Genomic DNA, 22,192 nt, shown 5'->3' with positions numbered 1-22,192 from the left:
CGCAACCACTCCCCCTACAGGCTCCTGCCGCCACTACACATCTCCTCCACAGACAGCACAGCCCCTGCTGCCGCCATATCTGCTATTCCCCCTGCTCCTAACAACTACAGGGAAAGTTTTTCTGTAGTTTTTCCTACAGCCTCACATGTTGTTAACATAAACATGAACAAATTTAGTTCTCAACATATCTTTCCACCTGTCATTCCTGTCCTCATCTCTACAAGGCCTGCTACCATCAAAAATACTGCCTCCGGTGCTAGACCCTCACTAGTGAAACGGAAGAGGCACAGGGGACCTGCCCCCCGTTACCTGCGCTCCCTGTCACAGGTCTTGGTAGCTGACAGCAGTGTCCCCTCCCTGCCCCTCAAGATAGCCCTGCTGAACGCTCGTTCAATTAACAATAAAGCATTTATCTTAACCTTTGTGTCGTGTTCGTTTCTCCCCCCTTACTTTAGTGTTCCCGGTCAAATTTGACCGGCCTGTTTTAGCTGCTCTTACATTAACACAAAAAACACTGATCATCACCAAATTTTATTTTACACCCCTTTAAGCTGTTAACAATGTCTCAGACTACTGGTTTACATGAATAACTGCAGTAAATATTGAAATTGTAAACTTTATTCCAAAATGTGCGTGTATTGTAAAAAAATAAATCAAAACAGAGACCAAATTCACAAAACATCAGAACATCAGCATGAACACATCATCCATGTGTGTGTGTGTGTGTGTGTGTGTGTGTGTGTGTGTGTGTGTGTGTGTGTGTGAGTGTGTGAGTGTGTGTGTGTGTGTGTGTGTGTGTGCGCGTGTGTGTGTGCGTGTCTTCACACACAGGATTGGCATTTTGCAATCAGGTCGGAATGCGCCCTGCAAACGTAGGCAAGGTCGGAAAGGTTGTGAAGTTCTGTCATCAAATCGGATAACTTGTGAGTGGACATGAAACTGTTGCAGGGACATAGTTGACCAGAATATAGGCCTCCCTGACTCCGCATCCCACAGACTTTTTGTAGCCTCATTGTTGGACCGATATACTCCTGCTAAAATCAACAGACCCATGTAGGCTTGGAGGTCTACCTGGTTCAATGCTTTCCATGTGTCTGCAAACACACGCCTCCCCTCCAGGTTTGTCATCAGTATCATTTCCATAATGGACTCTGGTAAAAAGAGTTGGAAGCTGGACTTGATGTCATCCACATGAGATGATGCGTTCCGTGTTGGCCCTGGCGTCATCCTAACAATATCCTAAACTCTTGCTCTGCCTCCTCTGTCCTGGGTGGATGAATACCAGAGCATGTTGCCATCCCTGGACTGGAATGTCATCTCAGGTGCCTCTTACTCAGGTTCCTCTTCCTCAGGTGCCTCTTCCCCAGGTTCCTCTTCCGCAGGTGCCTCTTCCTCACCATCTGTTGACTGGTCGGTCTCACAATGGTCTGGGTCAAAATCAGGATCAATGTTGTCTTCTATTTCTGAGACATCCTCCTCTATTTCCGGTTCAACTTCAATCCCTTCTTCATCAGTTTGAAAAAAAAGGTCAAGAGCCTCTCTGGCAGAAAATTGTCTAATCAGGCGCCTACTCATTGTTTTCAGAGTAAAATGACAGCAGTACACAAATAAAGCTTTATATAGGTGGTCTGTGTGAAGATATGATGCATTTTGTATCAAAAAGTGTGGTTCACGTAGGGGAGAGGCACATAAGTGCAGGAAAGAGGTGAGAAGAGGAGACGCCTAATTATTCAGTCTGAAAGGGGTTCACGTGGGGTGTAGTGTGTGTGTGTGTGTGTGTGTCTGTGTGTGTGTGTGTCTGTGTGTGTCTGTGTGTGTGTGTGTGTGTGTGTGTCTGTGTGTGTCTGTGTGTGTCTGTGTGTCTCTGTGTGTGTGTGTGTGTGTGTGTGTGTGTGTCTGTGTGTGTGTGTGTGTCTGTGTGTGTGTAGTGGTGGTGGTGGATTTGTGGTTGTATACTATCTGATGGATGAACACAAACTAGGGTCACCCATTCATTTCCTATGGCGGTCATTTTTGACCGGGAACACCACAGGTGTTACAAAGTTGATTTAACCACTCAAAATTCAACGAAAGTGGTGATCATCAATTGTATATGTTCAAATGCCTAGTGTGGAGGATATCATAAGGCCTTGAGACAATAAAATGTAAAACACAATATTTATGATTGATGAAAGTAGGAAATCGGTCAGATTTGACCCGAACACGACAGAAAGGTTAAATGACTTATTTACCTCTAAAGGCCTGGATCTCCTCCTTTTGACAGAACTTAGCCGGGGATTTTAATATCCATGTAAATGACAGCAGTAATTGCCTTGCCTCCAACTTTCTGAATGTTACCGAAGCTTTTAACCTGATCCAACACATTTCTGGTCCAACCCATGCAAAGGGAAACAGGTTAGATCTGGTTTTCACTCTGGCTTTAAACGTCGAGTCTGTCTCCGTTGAACAACCCTTTGTAACTGATCACTCGTGTGGCTTATTCAATCTTTCCTTTGAGGCTGACCTTGCTCCAGTGCAGCAGGTAAAAACCTCACGAATTTTAAATAGTCTCTCAGCTGAAAATTTTACAGCTGCTTTTAACAGCAACGTAGCCTCTCTGCAATCCCTGCAATCCCCCCACAAAAGTATTGACTGCATGGTCCATGCTTTCAATTCACACTGCTCTGCTATTCTGGATGATATTGCCCCCCTTACAACCCGTAACCTTTCATCTGTAAAACCCATCCCCTGGCTAACGGATGAGATACGCTGCCTCAGACGCAAATGCCGCCAATCTGAGCGACGGTGGAAGTCCACTAACCTTCAGGTGCACCGTTTGTTTCTACAGGAGCTATTGAGGGAACTCAACAACAGTGTAAAGAAGGCAAGGGCCGCCTACTTTGCAACCCTAGTCAAAACTAGCAGGCGAAACCCAAGGGTCCTTTTCCAAACCATAAACACAATCGTCAGCCCCCCTCTCCCTGTAGTCCCAATTGCATCCAACCAGGACTGCAATGATTTCCTCTCATTTTTTGTCAATAAAGTCTCTGATGTGAGGGCCAGTATTACCCCCTCTACAGTCCCCCGCCTCACTTGCCCTGCTAGGCAGGTTCCTCTCAACAACTTTGCCTGTATTACCCTGCAAAACCTCATCAAGTTAGTCGGCTCAATGAAATCCTCCTCCAGCCCCCTAGACTCTATCCCCACCTCCCTGCTGAAGGAGGTTATTGGTTCTGTTGGCCCCAGCCTGGTCTCTATCATCAACACCTCACTGCAATCAGGTTGTGTTCCCTCCTCCTTCAAACAAGCCGTCGTCAACCCACTTCTCAAAAAACCCAATCTAGACCCATCACTGCCTAAAAACTATAGGCCCATTTCCAAATTGCCATTCATCTCCAAAATTCTTGAAAAATTGGTTACCAACCAACTATCCTCCTTCCTGGTCAATCATGACATCCTAGATAAATTTCAATCCGGTTTCCGTCAGAAGAACTCCACTGAGACAGCCCTCCTCAGAGTCTCTAACGACATCATGATGGCATCTGATGCTGGGGAATGCTCCATTCTGGTACTGCTGGATCTGAGCTCAGCTTTTGACACTGTGGACCACCATATCATGCTAGACAGGCTTAAAGACTGGGTAGGTGTCTCTGGGAACGCCCTGAAATGGTTTACCTCATACCTATCTGAGAGAAGCTTTACTGTGGCTGCCGGCCCTCACACATCTGTGCCCGCAGCCTTACATTGCGGCTTGCCCCAAGGCTCAGTGTTGGCTCCAATCCTTTGGGCTCTCTACCTGCTCCCCTTAGGCCCCCTAATCAATAGCTTCAAATGCATTTCCTACCATTGCTATGTGGATGATATCCAGCTATATCTTTCTTTTAAACCAGATAACTTAGAAAAAATAAATGTTCTCCTCGAATGCATAGCCACCATTAAGAACTGGATGGCAGGCAACTCCCTCCAGCTAAACCCAGAAAAAACTGAGGTTCTCATTGTTGCTGCTGATCCCATCGTAGCCAAGGTGACTGCCCACATGGGGGCCTTAACCTGTAACATCCGCTCCAGCCTGAGAAACCTCGGCGTTTTACTTGATCAAAACATGCTCCTAGATAAACACATCAAAACCCTATCCCGCACCTGCTTCTTCCATCTCAGAAATATTGCTAAACTCAGAACCATGGTATCCCACTCAGAACTCGAACTGGCCGTCCACGCTTTCATCTCATCCAGACTTGATTATTGTAACTCACTGTTTACCTGCCTCAATAAATCATCTCTGGACCGTCTACAACAAAACAACAAAACGCTGCCGCTAGGCTGCTAACTCGCTCACAGAAGTCCTGTCATATCACTCCTATCCTCCGCGCCCTACATTGGCTCCCCATAGCTTTCAGATTCCAATTTAAAATTCTGGTAACCACCTTCAATGCCCTGCATGGGTCTGCCCCGGCCTACATCTCCGACCTCCTCCAGCCCTACTCCACTAGCCGGTCCCTAAGGTCCTCCGACCAGGGGCTCCTCGCTCTTCCCCGAACCAACCTCAAAACTAAAGGGGACCGAGCCTTTCGTTCGGTGGCCCCCAGACTCTGGAACGCTCTTCCCACAGACTTGAGAGCCTCTGCGTCGTCTGAAGCTTTCAGGGCGCAGTTAAAAACCTACCTGTTTCGACAGGCCTTTGAACTGCAGGGCAGTTAATTACTGTCGTTGTTTTATTCTTGGCTGCTCTTCATCTTTGTATATACTGTTGTCTTATTATGTTTTGTGAAAGCACTTTGCTGTGTGGTTTTATCATGTTTTGTGAAGCACTTTGTGACTCTGTGCTGTGAAAAGTGCTATATAAATAAAGAATTATTATTATTATTATTATCAGGTCCATCGTTGTTGCTGCTGCTGCTTGATGGACCTGCAACGTTTCTTCTGACCCCTTCAAGATCTGACTTCTTGTGGTTTTCAGAGTCTTCACCATGGGCCATCATCCTCTTAACCCCTGCTGTGTGGTCGTTCTTGGTCTTAATGCTGCTGCTTGAGTGGGATGGATTTCTCCTGAACCTCTGTCATCTTCCGTTTTTTTAACAGTCTGAATCCATTTTAAGAGGCCAGCTGACTCTGGGGGGATGAGCCTGGTCTGAGGGGGTGCTCACAGCTGTACTAGCCTGCATGGAGGTGCTAAAATCCCAGCTGCTCTTGCAGGTGGATGATACTTTTGGACAGATGAGGTTTCGCGCATCGTCCCATCTTTTTCGTCATACTTTCTTTTCATCCCTGACTGCACTGAACTGGTGGTCTGGGTACTAGAGCAGGGACGAGGGTTGATGCAGCAAGGCTGGTTCAAAGGGTTCTGCTGGACTTGGTGGGTGGTCCTGGAGGAGTGCTGCTGCAGAGACTCAGACACAACTCTCCTCCTGTCAAAAGTTGTGGTTACTGGGAGCTGTGAGGACTTTCTAACCAAGTGGCTCATGGTTATTAATTTATGTTCCAGCACGGGGTATAAACCTCTCGGTAGCATCAAGCTCCACAAGTCCACAAACATTCGAGGTTGTGATTTCTGCTCTTTTGTCTGCAGGATTTTGAGGATTTATTTCCCAGATATGGGAAATATATATATACACTATATTGCCAAAAGTATTCACTCACCTGCCTTGACTCGCATATGAACTTAAGTGACATCCCATTCTTAATCCATTGGGTTTAATATAACCTCGGTCCACCCTTTGCAGCTATAACAGCTTCAACTCTTCTGGAAGGCTTTCCACAAGGTTTAGGAGTGTGTTTATGGGACTTTTTGACCATTCTTCCAGAAGTGTATTTGTGAGGTCACACACTGATGTTAGAGGGAAGGCCTGGCTCTCAGTCTCCACTCTAATTCAGCCCAAAGGTGTTCTATCGGGTTGAGGTCAGGACTCTGGGCAGGCCAGTCAAGTTCATCCACACCAAACTCTCTCATCCATGTCTTTATGGACCTTGCTTTGTGCACTGGTGCACAGTCATGTTGGAACAGGAAGGGGCCATCCCCAAACTGTTCCACAAAGTTGGGAGCATGGAATTGTCCAACATCTCTTGGTATGCTGAAGCATTCAGAGTTCCTTTCACTGGAACTAATGGGCCAAGCCCAGATCCTGAAAAACCGTTTGCTTTGTTCACTTTAGATTTGACTTTTTCACTGAACTCATATAAATCACTGGTTGTGTTCATTAACAATAACAGTGTGACATTTAACTTGATAAGCAGGAACCCGTTGAATCTTCAAGGCCCTCTTTGATCTGTCAGTTAGGTTTTCTGTAATAGATACACGCCTCAAGGACAACACCCATACATGTTTCATATTACATTTCTGTAAGTTCACGTCAGAGATAACTGACCAGTGAGCCTCGGTTGTGTGAAAGTCCGACCTCTGTACAGGGCAGTCCCTGCCCAAGAAGATAAAATGTAACCAGCACCCAGAAACGGGGCTCACTCTGACTGAGATCCTGCCATTCCAAGCCCAGGGCCATTCCAAGCCCAGGGCTGCCATACTTTACCTGTGACCTGAATAAATACTATATTTGTTAACTGAAGAGTTCTCCGGTTTATCCTTGGGCTTCCAACAAATGAAACGTTTTAATAATTTGGTGCCATGAGCCCGGATTGGTTGACTCTCAGGCTGCGTCTCATTGAGGACCGCCAGAGTCGAACCACTGAGGGTTGTCTTTTAAAACCTTTAACAAGTTCGCGATTCCGTACGATGCTGTTAGAAGGCATGTACTACAAAGTGTTTTTATGTTGATTAATTGAAGAAATAACTGCGTGTGGCGTTGAGTAAAAGACTCCCATTGAGCGGTAGAGACAAATATCTCCAGTTGAGCTGTAGAGATAAAGTCGTTCATGAGGACACAGGGAGTTTTGTTCTGTTTCATGTAAATGTGGGGGGGTTTCCTACTTGATGGATTGATATTTTCACTGTGCATGGGTCAGCGTATCAGACAGTACAGACTGCTCGAAAATTCCTGCACTCACACAGATCTCAACTAGTTGTTTGTACAGGGGATTAGAATAGCCTAAAAGGGGATATTTTAGTTAGGGTGTTACAGACGTTGGTTTAAAACGAGTGAATAGACTGGGAAAACCCTCAACAATCAAGTGCACAGAGTAAGAGACTGCTGTGTAGAAGCTTCTTGATCGGGTCCTCACTTGGGCACTGTGCCACTCACCCTCTCTGAATAACACGTGTAGTAATAGTGTTTAAAATGTTGCAGAAACTTGTGGATAAGTGGAAGGAGTGTAAATCCGGCACTTTGGGGTCAGTGCTACTTGAAACAGTAGTGAGATAGCAGAAGAAAGTTCCAAAAGATGAAGAGAGGAAGGGATTAGAAAGGTTTGTAGACTAGATGAGGAAAATGCAGGAAAAGGGGATGTTTGGAGGTTGTGAAAACGCTCAACCAAAATTGAGCGATAATACATTCATGATGCAAGCTACAATAAGTCCTCTGTGCTAACAATACATCAAATGCCAGTTAAGACCTTGACTCCTCCAGAGACACAGCGACCCGAACAAAAGATAAGACTGAAACACACACAGTCTGAGACAACACACAACCTAGAGCTCACCTCCTATGATAAAAAGTATAACTCTCCTCTGCAATGGACAGCAACAATGGAAAAAGCATTCATAGACTTTAAAACAGCATGATCTACAGCATGCAGCCTACACACTCCCAACTACTGTGAACCATTTCATCCGGATGTTGATGAAAAGAACGCCATTGTAAATGCTCTTCTTAGGAGTACAACAGACAGAAAAGTGTTAATCTACTACAGCTCAAAATTGGACTATATAGAAACAAGACAAGTGCACATAATACATGACATGTATCACTGGAGAAGGAACGGTTTTGTGACCTCATCTGGCACCCGTTAAACATTTGAACCAACTATTCAATCTTTACTATTCATTATTAGAGCCACAACAAGTATCCATACTCAAGTGCAGAGGACATCAAAAAGGAGATGGCAGAACAGCAAGAGGAAATAATACAGCAGATAGGGCAGCAAAGGTAATAGCAGGATACACTGTAAATAGACCAATGGCACAAAAAACAGTAAATGATAAACCAAGAAGACCACAGTAGAGGCCACTGTGTGAGCTCAAAAGTAACAGCTCTCATTTCTCAGCATTGGTGGTGCGGGTGGAAGGCCACCGAAATCTGACTGCCTGACAACGCCACCTGGGGAATTTCACCCCAGGAAATATCTTATGGAAATGTAACCCTATGGGAAATTTAAAAGAAAAGCACTCATTTATTATTATTATTTTTTATATAAATGTTTTATTTTTTTTATTTCCTGTAAGAAATACATGTCTAATGTTAAAAGAATGTAACAGTAATATTTGCATGTAAAAATATAAATTTGTTTAAAGATGGGGTATGTAATCCTGTTCAGAAGCACTTTTTGTTATACTGGGTGAAATGGCCCGTCTAATTTCAGAGGGATCAGTACATTATGTCATCAGGAAAAGGAACGGAATTATACAGAGCTCTGTGGCCGCCGTGGGACTGAGAAAACAAACAACCAATCTGCGCCCCTCGCACCGAAGGAGGCAGGAGCAGGTGCTATTTTCAAATCTTGCTAGCTCTCTTGCTAGCTTTCCAACATTACATACCCCAGCTTTAACTGTACGTACCTTTGGGAGATCCAATCCGTGATCAGGAAAGAGTTCGGCCAGAAGGAGAGGGGGAGTGACGAGGAGGAGGAGAAAGAGAGAGGACGTGAGGAACTGCATGGTGGCGAAGCGTGACAGTCAAGCAATGGACTTTGGAATTAAAGACGCCGGTTGAGGACCGTACGTCGAGACAAACTGACAGTGAGTCTCAGAGTGACAGTTCAGTCAACGCGGCAATGTGTTTGAGTCTAAAGGAGGACTATTCTGGAAAAGAGTGGTCGACGAGAAGCGCAGCTAAAAGCAAATGTAGCTCACGTTAGCTTACCTGACGGCCTTTACTATAGAGGAGCTCCTTCAGCCACTCGCATCGTTTAAGTCGGTTAGCCTGCATGAGAGGACCCGCGGTGAGTGTCTACCACGGACGCTACCAAGAGGACGGGAGGAATCGTTTACGACCTACGCCCAGCAACCCGCTGTACGGCAGAAAGGACGAGGACGACACCATTATTGTTGTTTGCGCTGTGGTGCGAAGCAGCCATTGCATTTTTCTACGCACACAAGCATCGACTCAGGCCTGCATCACTTCACTGACACATTGGGTACCCATTTAATTTTCATTTAGTAACTATAAGTGCCGGCTTTAGGTGTAATAATTATTTTTTGTGCTTTTGAAATGCATCTTTATGGGAGACATTTGGGTAATTGAACTGACTTTTATTGTGCCTGTGGTTAATATTGTTTTTTTGTTTTCTATGGTACAGATATTTGTATGTGTTTAATATTTACCAAAGTAAATAGTTAAAACGTATCTGTGGTTATTCTTTTGTTTTCACCTGGTAGCTCATGAATACTCATTAGACATTGTCTAATGAGTATAGTAAGTATACTGTAATGAGTGTATTACAGTATACTTACCTATCAGCATTAGTTAGCTAATTAATAAGTGGTGAAAGGAACTTGGGGAGCGCACCTCAGCAATAGACCAGTCGTCTAGAGGGCGCTACAGAAATCTAACAAGACCTCAATTACATACTGGACAACACGAGTTAATTTAACCGAGATAAGACAGAGACGTGGTTCCAAAGTAAAGAAGAAGGTATTAATTGAAGTAAAATAATGAATAATTGAAAATATCTGTGGAAAAGGGGGTAAATAACACGAAAATATAACAACTTTATTTAATTATTCTTTGGTAAACAGTAAAATGGTGTCTTTTTTAAACATATTCCAAAATAAACAAAAGGAGTGGACAGAAGCCAGCTAAAGGGAGGCAGCCTACTTAAGGATGTGTTCCAGGAGTGCAACAACTTACCTGCCTAGCCTTCAATATGAGCCGACTAATGCCACTAAAATGGAAAAAAGGGCAAAAGAAATATTACTACAAACAATTAAAAACATACCAGTTGGTCCAGCCTAAAATGTACAACAAAAACAAATCAACAAAGGCGAAACTCAAGTAAAGCCAAGCAGCAGCTGACAAGACCTATACATTAAAAAAGGGTGAGTTAGTGATAAAACAGGGGCATTTCAGTTATCCTGCTTAGCTAAAATGACATACCTTTGTAAAAAGGTGTACGGGCTAACCCACGCTTATCAATGAGCATCCACAACATTGAAGGCGAACTATGCAGAAGAATTCAGGTTTGTTGGTAAATTACTTCACAGGCACCTCATGTATCAGCTTTTAACAACATACCTTTATTCACTAGTTGATGCAGACACCAGTCAGGCAAGATGGAGAGAGCAGCTCAGACAGAGAGGAGCCCAAAGAATACCCAGGGAGAGACAAAGACAGCAATGAGGCCACAGGTGCCTAGATGACTTATCAGGGAGGGGTTGGCCTGAACACCAGGGTATGTTCAAGAGCCAACAGCCGAATTAACATGAGGAAACACTGGTTTCCCCATCACAGTGGCTACTCCACCTTAAAGACATTACTAAATATGTTGTGCAGTGATGTGAAATCAATTTAATCTAAAGGTTTCACTCAAGGCAGGACTAGGACGTTGTCCAGTTCATTCCATCCAGCATCTCAGGGACTAATAGAAAGGGTTAATTGTGCAAAGAAGGATTGGCTTAAGTATGTGCAGACACAAAACTAACCTGGATCGAAGCCCTCCCTATAGTGCTATTTAACCTGAGATCCACTCCGAATGTGACAATGAATGTCAGCCCACATGAGATTTTGACAGGAAGGAAAATGGCCTGTCCCCGACACATCTCCTGTTGAAGTGGGGAGCTGGGTCCTAAGGAAAGTCAACAAGCTCAATTGGTCCTCCCCGAGGTGGAAGGGACCGTACAAAGTAGCAGAAGCTACATCACATTGTGTGAAGGTTTGGTTGTCTGATGACAGACTGAGCAACTGGATCCATAAGACACACTGTGCACTGACTCGAGACCCTACAGACTGCGGTTCAGACTCACTTAGGAACCTCACTGACTGACAATGACCACAACTCTGGAAATGACACCCTACCACCTGTTTATATTCTACAATGTATACTGTTCATTCATCAACTTAAATCAACTTCATCAATCAATTCTAATTCAAGAATCTCTCTCCTTGGCTTTCACAACTATTCCATCAAAAGCAAGCACTTTAAACTGGTGAACCTGTCATGAGAAGCCCCCTGGCAGTGGTCCATCCATATGCTCTTTGTTATAAGAATTTTGTATAACCTCATGTCTTAAAGTTTTCTTAGTTCAGGTTACAGCTTTATGTGTTGAACTGTTTATTACTTTAGTCTCCCCATTGCTGACCTAAATGTTATCAGAGGCCTGGTAGTCATGATGTCTAGTTCTGCATGAAGATTAACTGTCAATGACGCATTATCTCCTGTGCCTTTAAAAGACTCAAGTCACAACAGTGATTTGAGCACTTCCTCTGTAGCATCCTCACACGTTGTTGCACTGTAACTGCTCCTCTTGTACAAGATTAAAGTCAGACGTCGACTTTACTTATGTCTCCGATCTCCTCCTTGGGTGAATTTATTCGTTTACGGAAGAATTCTTTTAACATTTGGCGCCCAACGTGGGGCCCAATATCTGTTTCTTTTCTCCAACTACCGGACCTGAGCACCTTGCAAGGCGGGCCCGGCTGGAGAGGAGAGCAGTGACGGGGTCCGAACGAAGGAGGAATCTGAGGCATCTAAAACAAATCGGGCAAACACAAAATTCCTGAATGAGAAGATTTTCACCATTTGGTAAAACAACTGAGATCTGGGATCTCAAAGACTGCGTGCCAGTAATAGACAGCCAGGTTTAAAGTCCGGGGGCTACGGTCCAAAAAAAAGCGTGGGGTTTAAAATCCGGGGGCTTAGGTCCGAAAAGCGTTGAGGGGGTGGGAGACCCAAAAAGCACCGCGAAGCTGTCTAGGATTGCACGGTTTAAAGTCCGGGGGCTACAGGCCCAAGAAGCAACAAGGCAATCCAGGATTCTCAACTTGCCGAGAAGGGTTTTACCAGATCGGGTGAAAAGGTTTTCTACTCATTTAGCAAGACACAGAGAACTGTGTTGACAACAGTCGACCAGTTACAAAAAAAAAAAAAGGGGGAGAGGAGGGATTCTCCTATCGGGTAGTTTTGATTAGGAGGGAGTCTTGCTAAGTCAGTAAAAAACCCGAGGTCAAACAAGCACCTCGGAGTACTGGGTCTGAGAACAGTATAAGGTACGTCTTTGGAACGACGAGACCTACTTTGATCCCTACCTCAAAGTACTGGGTCTTGAGGCCAGTAACACGTCTTTGGAACGACGTAAACTACTTTGATCCACCAGGCCGCCTGAGTGTGAGTTTCTGCCGTGTATGTTTTTCTTCTTATTATTATTATATTTGTTTGTGAGTATATATACAACCTATTTAAAATAAAATAGGATAGGGTGAACTAGATATAAATAAAATAAAAATGGGTAACAGCCATTCGTGTTGCGGCCGGAACACGGAAGGTGATATACAGGAGATTCAAAGTATATGCAGGAAAAAGATAAAGACAGCGTCAAATATCTTAAGCTGTGGAAAACCAAATATGGGTTTCGGGGAAGACTAAATGTGGAGGAAACTAAGAGATTGGGAGCAGGAAGATAAGGAAATTAGACTAGAGCAGGAGTGAAAAGAAAAAGAAGTACACAAACAGACAAGTTCTAATCTTTATCCTGTTCTTTATTCTCGCCGAGAACAACGGAGAGATGATGACGAAGTCCCTCTGGGTCCGACGCCTGTCCCTCCCCCTATCCGGATCAGCCTCATCTGCGACCACCTCCACTCCACCCCAGGCCGGCACATGGTCCGGTCTCCTCCGAACCGCCAGAAGCCTCCGCTCCGCAAATACCAGGGCACCCATGGGACGCAGAACAAGGGGGTAAAACCCGTAGCGGTAAGACATTCAATCCTCTTATTTCATCTGTGACGGCCCTCCTAGGGCCTGCTTTGTTTCTTCCTGTTGTCTGCAGGTATCTGAGTGGGGCGGGGCTTGAAATCAGGAGCACCTGGCCAGTCTCCTGAAGGTCTTAAAGGCAGGCCGTCTCAGTCTCTCTCGCTCTCTCTCACACCAGAAGGACCTGGCTTCCTCCGGCACCGTTGTGTTGTCTTGGCTTCGGCTTGATTTTACACTTTACAACGCTTGGCACACATCACTCACATGCACCCATCGGCAGACACACTGATCACTACACGTTCACACCTCATCGCATTATTCTAATTTGTGCACTTTACTTTAATAAATATTGTTATTCCTTACATTTATCCACGTCTCACCATCTTTTGTCATGGCTTCACGAGCCAGTCATGACAAAGTGGGGGCTCGTCCGCTTGTTATCTCGTGTTTTCATTCATGTTCGTTCGTGCTTTGTGGCTACTGCGAGCCGTGAATTTATGAATGGACTCGTCGGCTGCCGCTGTGAGTGACGTCAGCGTTTGTAGTACGGCTTTTGTTTATGAGTTGCCTGCGCTTTAAGTAGCGTTCTTTGAAAACTGTTTCATCAGGTGAGATGTGTGGTAAGTTGTTTGTGTTAAGTTGCTGGTGACGTTATCAGTGAAACTAAAGGTAAGGTGAGTGTCGGCTAGTGTTCACATCTTTACGGAACCATTTTCCCCTGGTAGGTTGTAGCAGCGTTGCTCCTTTGGGCTTCGCTGGGTTTTTTTTTTTTCTAGTGCTGCGGTGTTAGTGGTTAGAGCTTGTCTCGGGAGCATGGCCGTGGTTCTGGGTTTGTTGCCAGAAACTGGTCGCTTTCCCAGGCCAGCGGTCTCCAGTGCCTAAATACCCGCCGCAAAGCCGCATGAAGACTAGGGGTGAGTTAGTTTATGTAGTTTCGGTTAGGCAGTTTAGTTAATGGGTATTGTGTGCTCCGGCTATGGTCCTGTCGGGCCGCGTGATCACGACGCTGTCGCTCGCTTTTTCCAGTTATTGAGAGGTGTAACTTTTGGGCTTTTCTCTGGTTTGTGTGCCATGGCTGAGGTGGCCGAGTTTGTTAAAGCTCCAGCCGAGGAGTTGTTGGATAAGTGCACGAAGGAGCAGCTATTGAAAATAGCGGAGCACTATGTGTCACGCTGGTGAGGTAATGTCTCGTCTTGGGTTTTTGTCTTGTCATTTCCTGTCTTATTTTGAAAATAACTCCCTTCTCGTTTCAGGTCACTTGCCCTTCCTCATGTGTTCCCTGGTCTGATGTCATCCCTGATCCCTGATTGTTGCCACCTGTTGCTCGTTATCCCTCTGTGTATTTAAGTCTGCGTCTCCCCTTGTCTTGTGCCAGTTCGTCATTCGTCATGACCCACGTCACGTTCCATGTCACGCTCCACGTCACCTCATGTTAAGTTAAGTTGGTATTTTTGTAGTTTTGCTTGTAGCCTCGTTTTGTTTCCTCCCGGTGGAGTGATTTTGTGTTTATACTTTTTATGTTAAGAATAAAAGCCTTTTTTCACACTGCCCCTGCATTTGGGTCCTCCCTCCTTGCCTGGCACCTGACAACTATGACATTGAAATCTCTGATAAAAGGTTGAAGGATAAGGTATTTTGCGCGCTAATTTGAGTGATTTGGGTGTGTTCACAGGCGGTGCGCAACCTGGCCCGGCCAAGGTGGAGAGTTTGGCTCCACCGGTGGTTACGGTTGGTGCGCCTAGTAATTTCACATTTGAGCAACAGAGGGAATTGCTGTTGTTGCAGTTGGAGCATGATAAAATGATAAAGATGGCTGAGATGGACAAGCAAATGGCAGTGGAAAAACTCCACTACCAGACGGAGCAAACTAAGCTGTCTTTGGAGCAGTCCCGGCTTGAGTTGCTGAGGGCTGGGTGCTCGGTTGCTGGAGCTTCGGGAGAGCAGGAGAGTTCCTCAGTTCTTCCCGGGGGCGGAGGTGAGTGCTTTGATGTGCTTGGCAATTTGCGGTTACTTCCGAAGTTCAATGAGAGGGATCCAGAGACGTTTTTTTCTCTATTTGAACGTGTGGCTGCATCAAGAAAGTGGCCGGAGTCTGCACGCACGTTAATGTTGCAATGTGTTTTGACTGGGAGAGCTCAAGACGCCTATTCGTCCCTGTCCTTTGTTGACAGCCAGAGTTATGCGGTGGTAAAGTCTGCTGTTCTCAAAGTTTATGAGCTGGTCCCCGAAGCTTACCGTCAACGATTTCGGACGTGGCGGAAAAGTGAGAAGCAGACGCACTTAGAGTTTGCCCGCGACCTGTCGGTTCATTTTACGCGCTGGCGCGCTGCGCTGGAGGTGGAGTGTTTTGAAGATTTATGTGATCTGATAGTGTTGGAGCAATTTAAGAACTCTGTCCCTGAGAATATTGCGACACACATCGGCGATCAAAAGGTAAAAACTGCCATGGAAGCGGCTGCACTGGCAGATGATTATGTCCTGACGCACAGGCGTGCTTTTGGAGAGGGGCGCGCTCGCGGCTCTAGTTTTGTTGAGAGTGCCGCCGTATATGATGTGTATCCTCCTGTTTATCCGAATAGAGCTGATGTGAGGGTTCGTGGCACGAGAGGTGTCGAGAAGGTTTGTAACTTCTGCAATAAAAAAGGTCACTGGAAAGCTGATTGTTATGTTTGGAAAGCTAAGGCTAAGCAGCCCATGACGCACGTGAAGGGTGCGTGTTTAGCAGTGTTGGCGCCCGAGGTGCCTGGGGTTCATTTGAGTAATGGAGTGTTACAGCGAGATGTTGCAGCTGGTGAACTTGATGCTTTCTTACCTTTTGTGTCTAATGGATTTGTTTCTTTGGTGGGAAGTGAGGAAAAGGTACCAGTTAAAATCCTGCGTGACACGGCTGCATTTGACTCTTTTATCCAGGCTTCAGTGCTGCCTTTTTCAGAGAATAGTGATACTGGGTTCACTGTTCCTGTGCTGGGGGTAGGCATGCGGGTTTTGCAGGTTCCGCTGCATAACATCCAGTTCTCTGACCTCGTTCAGGGTCAGGCCGTGGTTGGCTTGCGTCCAGCACTGCCGATTGAGGGCATTACGCTCATTTTGGGGAATGGTGTGGCTGGGTCCCGTGTTTGGGCGGATGGTTCACCACCACCTCTTGTTGTTTCCTCTGTCCCTTTAGTCAGTACACATCCAGATGAATGTGCAGAAAAATTTCCTGAGGTCTTCACAGCCTGTGCGGTGACGCGCGCCATGGCGCATGCTGATGCTGTTGTTCACGACCGTGAGTCGAAAGGTGTGAGGCACGACGCATCGGAGTTGGTTGCATTTTCTATGTCAGATATTCCTCTTTCAGTTTCTTTGGATGACCTGAAGACTGAACAGCGAGCTGACCCTTCTTTAGCGGCTCTTTATGAGCAGGTGCTTCCGCCGGAACATGTGTGTGAGAGCCCTCGGGGTTATGTTGTTGATAATGACATTCTTTTGAGAAAATGGGTTCACCACGGTGACGATTTTGTCGCCGACCCGGTCTTCCAGGTTGTGGTGCCATTTAAGTTTCGGGATGCGGTGCTGAGATTGGCACATGACGATGCTGGCCATTGGGGGGTCAGGAAAACCTATGACCAGGTCTTGCGACATTTCTTTTGGCCGCGTCTGAAGCGGGATGTTGCTGCGTACATCAAGACCTGTCATACGTGCCAACTCACAGGTAAACCCAACCAGGGAATAGCGCCCGCGCCCTTGTTCCCTATTCCAGCTGTCAGTCAGCCTTTCGAACACTTGATCATCGATTGTGTAGGGCCGTTACCTCCTTCTAGGTCTGGTGCTGTGTACCTCCTAACTGTAATGTGTCAGACTACACGTTATCCCGCTGCATTCCCATTACGCACGATAACGGCGCGTTCTGTTGTGCGCGCACTCAGCCAGTTCATTTCGGTTTTTGGCATTCCGAAAATTATACAGTCTGATCAGGGGTCGAACTTTTCGTCCCATTTGTTCTCCCAAGTCTTAAAGCAGTTGCACGTCAAACACAACAAAGCGTCTGCGTACCATGCGCAGAGCCAGGGGGCCCTCGAACGGTTCCATCAGACGTTGAAATCACTGCTGCGCTCATACTGCATTCAGATGGAGGGAGATTGGGAAGAGGGTCTGCCCTGGCTGTTGTTGGCTGCTCAGGGGGTTACGCAGGAAAGTACCGGTTTTAGCCCGAATGATTTAGTGTTTGGTCACACAGTGCGAGGGCCGCTAGCTCTGCTTTGTGATCAGTGGAAAGAAACAGAGATTCCCAAAAACTTGATCGATTATGTGAACGGTTTTCGTCACAGACTGTATGCAACTGGCGTGCTGGCCAATCAGAAATTGTCGTCTGCACAGTTATGTACTACTTATTGACAGGGTGGATTCTCCCCTGTCTGGCGCCCACTTTAATTTTGAATCTGCGGATATGAATGTATAAATAAACCTACGCTACACAACGGTTGATGACTAAAGTTCTGGGTGACCTGGAAGGGTGTGCTGTATATTTAGATGACGTGGTCGTGTTCTCTGACACCTGGTCTCAACATATGGAGCGCATCAGGGCCCTGTTCAGCCGTTTGGCTGAAGCGCGACTCACCGTCAACCTTGCCAAGTGTGAGTTCGCAAGGGCGACTGTTGACGTATCTAGGTCGGGTGGTTGGGCAGGGTACCGTCCGTCCTGTAAAGGAAAAAGTCCAGGCAGTCGCATGTTATCCTGTCCCGGTTACAAAGAAAGAGTTGATGCGTTTTCTTGGTTTAGTGGGCTACTATAGGAGCTTTTGTAGGAATTTCTCTGAAGTAGTTGCACCCCTTACTGATTTGTTGAAAGCAAAAGTAACCTTTGTCTGGTCCCCTGTGTGTCAGCAGGCTTTTGAACGTGTGAAGATGTTGATGTGTGATGCCCCGGTTCTTGCTGCCCCTCGGTTTGATCGCCCGTTCTCCCTGCAGGTGGACGCCAGCCATGTGGGGGCGGGAGCTGTCCTCCTGCAGGAGGACGACTTTGGTGTGGGAAAGCCCGTGAGCTTCTTTTCTAAGAAGTTCAATTCCTACCAGCTCAATTACTCAACAATTGAGAAAGAAGCACTGGCCTTGGTGTGGGCTTTAACACATTTTGATGTGTATGTGGGTTCTGGTGTTGTGCCTGTGGTGGTCTACACTGACCACAATCCTTTGACCTTCCTTAACTCTCTAAAAGGTCCCAACCAGAGATTAATCCGGTGGTCTTTGTTGCTACAGTCATATTGGTTAGACATTCGACACATTAAAGGATCTGACAATGTGGTTGCAGACGCATTGTCCAGAGCACCTTGTCAGTAACATTTCTAGTGTTTAACTTGTGTTTAACATGTTGCATGTTTGCCTCTCTGTGTCCCTGTCTCTCCTTTCCTCTCTTAAAAAATGCTTCCTTGGTACCAGGTTGCTGAGGGGACGGTGTGGTGATGGTGATAAGCACCAGAGGTGAATATAAAGCAGCAGGTAAAACAAAAACATAGTCCACTGGTTAAGTGGGTTAAGCCCAATATGGTAATGTATGATATGGAATTATTTATGATTTATAAATGTATGGCACTAATGTGGTGAAAGAGGGGAATTGGTGTCAGTTTTGTTATTGTATTGCATTACTTTGTGACCCTGAGGTTGGGCCACCTTCCTATGGAGGGGGGTTTGACGGCCCTCTGCTGTCCTAGGGCCTGCTTTGTTTCTTCCTGTTGTCTGCAGGTATCTGAGTGGGGCGGGGCTTGAAATCAGGAGCACCTGGCCAGTCTCCTGAAGGTCTTAAAGGCAGGCCGTCTCAGTCTCTCTCGCTCTCTCTCACACCAGAAGGACCTGGCTTCCTCCGGCACCGTTGTGTTGTCTTGGCTTCGGCTTGATTTTACACTTTACAACGCTTCGCACACATCACTCACATGCACCCATCGGCAGACACACTGATCACTACACGTTCACACCTCATCGCATTATTCTAATTTGTGCACTTTACTTTAATAAATATTGTTATTCCTTACATTTATCCACGTCTCACCATCTTTTGTCATGGCTTCACGAGCCAGTCATGACACATCACATACACAGAAACAAGGGAAAGGAGGAGATAAGTGACTACTTTGTATTGGTGATGATTGGAGGAGTGATTGCAATGTGTTTTACCGAGAGGGTGCACCGAGAAAGCGGGGTGGATGGCGGAGAGGAGGAGAAGGAGGGAGGGGGCGTGGAGGGGAGCAGGTCGAGAGACAGGAATGATGTTTGCTAAAACTGGACATTGGGTGAGAGACTGCAGGTCCGTAGGAGGACGAGGAGGAGGGGCAAGAGGCAGAGGACTCAGACGGCATCGAGACTCATCTCCCCGGTGCCGAGAATCATCACCTGCGTGACTATCTCAACGGACAGGTCGTACTGAGACACACACACACCCACCCACACACACACACACACACACATACACAGCACACAGGCGATGTCATCAAATTTAGCCAAATTTAACCCACCAAAATTCTATTGTATGTTGATGATATTCTGATGGCTTCAAAAACTCAAGCTGACTGTAAAATAGACACTTTAGCACTGCTGAAGTTTTTAGCTGAACAAGGTCACAAAGTAAATGATGTCATTCTTAGGCATAACAGGCTTTTGCAGGCAATGGATTGCTAATTACGCTGAATTAGCACAACCACTGCAGGGTGTAATCTATGATCAACCTATGGCAGCCGGGGATAAGATTATTTGGACACAGGAGGCAGAACAATCCTTCAAACAACTAAAACAGGTTTTAGTGAGCACATCAGTATCAGCACTCCCAGACTACAAAAAACCTTTCATCCAAACATGTGACGCGAGACAAGGATTCATGACTAGCGTTCTAACAGCCTTTTGGACAAAAACTACGACCAGTAGCTTATTACTCTTCTAAACTTGATCCCATAGCAAGAGCTATGCCTCCATGCTTACAGGCAGTGCAGGCAGCAGCTATTGCTGTACAAAGTTCAGCTTCACTCGTGTTGTTTCATCCATTGACATTGAAGGTTTCACATGCGGTTTCTGTACTTCTGATGCAAAACAAAGTAGCTTTCATGTCACCAGCACGGCATCTCAATTGTATGACAATACTAATGGTGCAGCCACATTTGACAATCGAACACTGCAACACATTGAATCCATCTACACCTTTGCCATACGAACAGGACGGTGATAAAAATGACTGCTTAGTTAAAACTGAGGAGACTGTTTTGCTGAGAGCAGACCTGACTGATACACCACTCACACATCCATACATAACAATGTTTGTTGACAGTTCCTGCAGGAAAAATCCAGATGGCAGGAATGCCAGTAGTGTGCGGTGGTGACACAGGGGAGGGTGCTGAAATCCTCACCTTTGCCATCACATTTCTCAGCACAGGCAGCAGAGATAGTAGCTTTGACGGAGGCATGTAGATCGGGGGAAGGGAAAGCTATCACAGTCTACACAGATAGCCAGTATGCATTCTCCACACTGCATGTTTTCGACCAACAGTGGAAAAACAGAGGCATGGTAACATCTACAGGCAAATCTATTCAACACAAAGATTTGATTCTAACTTTATTGGATGCTATTCTCCTACCAAAAGCAGTTGCAGTTTGTAAATGAGCAGTGCACACTACCAGGACTGATCCAGTTTCACGGGGAAACCGCAAAGCAGACGAAGAAGCTAAACGCGCAGCGACAGAGGGACGGGGCTTAGATTACATTTTTGTTACTGATACTGACACAGAGCACATTGACCATGATATCTTGAAGGACATGGAGGCTATAACACCAGACACTGAGAAATCACTGTGGCGTGACAAAGGAGCAAAACAAACAGATGACGACATCTGGAGATGACTTGAGGGTAAGCCCATCCTTCCTAAAACCCTCTATCGATTTGCGGCTATTTTGAGCCATGGGATTACCCATGTCTCAACAGGAGGGATGGTGACAATGATAAGTAAATGTTTTACAACATATGGATTCCAAAATTACTCACAATTCACAAGGAAGAATGAGACCTAAAAGAGGAGCGCTCCCGAAAGCTGAATATCCTTTCCAAACAATATGCATGGACTTCATCGAACTAAACAAATCAGAGGGGAAGAAATACTGTCTGGTAATAGGAGATGTTTTCAAAATGGGTTGAAATCACACCAACAGCAACAAACGACGCTATAGTGGTAGCAAAAATCTTTGCTACTATTATTGCACTAAGATTCGGATTCCCAGAAACAATTTATTGTGAAAACGGTCCACATTTCAGAAACCAAGTCATGGCTAAATTATCAGAAATGTCTAACATTCAACTAAAAGTTTCATTGCAGTTATCACTGGTCATCTACTCGCTGGGAAGGTCCATATCAGGTTCTGCTATCTACACCGACAGCAGTCCACATCGCTGAGAGAGGAACGTGGGTTCATCTGACACACTGTAAGAGAGAATACAGCACTCCGGAGGGGACAGATAAGTAAAAACACCACACCATGGCAGATAGACTGTGGCATCTGTTTTGAAGGACGGGATGCAGCATGAGAGGAACATTGTGTCTAATCAGTCTGATAGCAGTGATAGTGGTAATTCCGATACTCTGGGTACACAAACTTCAGTCTCAACAATCGAATGGCAACAACAATCGCACCGCAGCTGAATCACTGATTTTAAATTCGACACTAGCCAATACAACGCTAGCTAATTCAACACCAGCCAAATTAAGAGCTAAAAGAGAAATCAGACCGCAAATTGTATAACTTTGTGTCTCTACCCGCTGACAGGAACTGCACCACTGTACACCAATTGTTTCCCCCTGTGCCAACTCACACGCGGCCACCCTGGTTTGAGCCATATGACGGCGACTACACCTGTCTGTCTAGAGAAGAAGGTACGGTTAGTGTAGGAACTTTGACTTCCTGTAATCTAACCCTGAAGTTATCAGCAGGAGAATGGGGTGTGCAGGATGCGTGGGTGAGAAGACAACTTGTGACCAGGGCGGACATCTGGTGGTTCTGCGGTGGTAAGACACTTAGACCAACATTAACAATGTTGATTGGATTAACTATATGTATTATAACCAACAAAGGTTCATCAATTATGTCAGGGACAGCATCAAGGGGTTGTCTTCACAATTAGATAGGACTAGTCTCTTGGCATGGCAGAAACGGCTGGCGCTGGACATGCTGCTGGCCGAGAAGGGAGGC

Source organism: Eutrigla gurnardus (assembly GCF_963514095.1).
Source record: "Eutrigla gurnardus genome assembly, chromosome: 9".
Taxonomy (NCBI): Eukaryota; Metazoa; Chordata; class Actinopteri; order Perciformes; family Triglidae; genus Eutrigla; species Eutrigla gurnardus.
The sequence above is the reverse complement of the archived record's forward strand: the minus strand, read 5'-3'. Positions refer to the sequence as shown.